Here is a 776-nt window from a genome sequence, read left to right on the forward strand (position 1 = left end):
TATTTAGTTATGAATCCTGGTTTGCAAAGGTGCTGACTTTGGCTGTCCACAAGATCATTGGCCCCATAGCTTTCGTAACCTTCCCACACAGCTGTGGTCTTCTCTGTGGGACCTAGACAGAGGAACACCCGAGGAGAGGAGCAAGAGTGGGTTGGTTGATGACCAACAGGGCAGGGCACCGTATCCCATTTGCATACTCACATTCTGGAAGCCAAGGGGCCTCTAGAATGAAGATGTTCAGTACCAAGCAAAGTGGGCAAGAAATGAGAAAAAAAGGTGCAATGTGCAGGGAGCAGGGCTGGGGCCACTGGGAGAGGAGGAGGCTTCCTGGTTCAGAATCCGGTCATCCAAGGGCAACTCTTTAGAATCCAAAACACAAAACACGTGGATGCAGGGTTGATGGGTAATTTACAGGTTTGGGCTGACATGTGAGGAACTCTCCAGTGCTTTTGAGCTGGCCTAGGGCCCACGCTGCTGGCTGTGGGAGGCTGGCGTGCCAGAGGCAGAGCTAACCAGCTGCCTGCTTGGACCCCCCTCCGGCACTCAGAAAAGGGCTGACTTTTTTTTGTGCATGGCCTGGGTTTTGTGCTTCTGCACAGGTTTGACCACACAGTCCAGGGGCTGACAAAGGGGACTCGGAGGGGCCACCAAAGGCTCTATGCCTGTGCTGAGGATGGAGTTTAGGAATAATGGTTGGGCATGGATGGTGGCAAAGGGCTGGCCCCTGCTTACCCTCACTGCAGGGCTGGGTTCTGCTGCCTGCGTCAGCACTCACT

The sequence above is a fragment of the Macaca mulatta genome, chromosome 15 (assembly GCF_049350105.2).
Source record: "Macaca mulatta isolate MMU2019108-1 chromosome 15, T2T-MMU8v2.0, whole genome shotgun sequence".
In the NCBI taxonomy this organism is placed as follows: Eukaryota; Metazoa; Chordata; class Mammalia; order Primates; family Cercopithecidae; genus Macaca; species Macaca mulatta.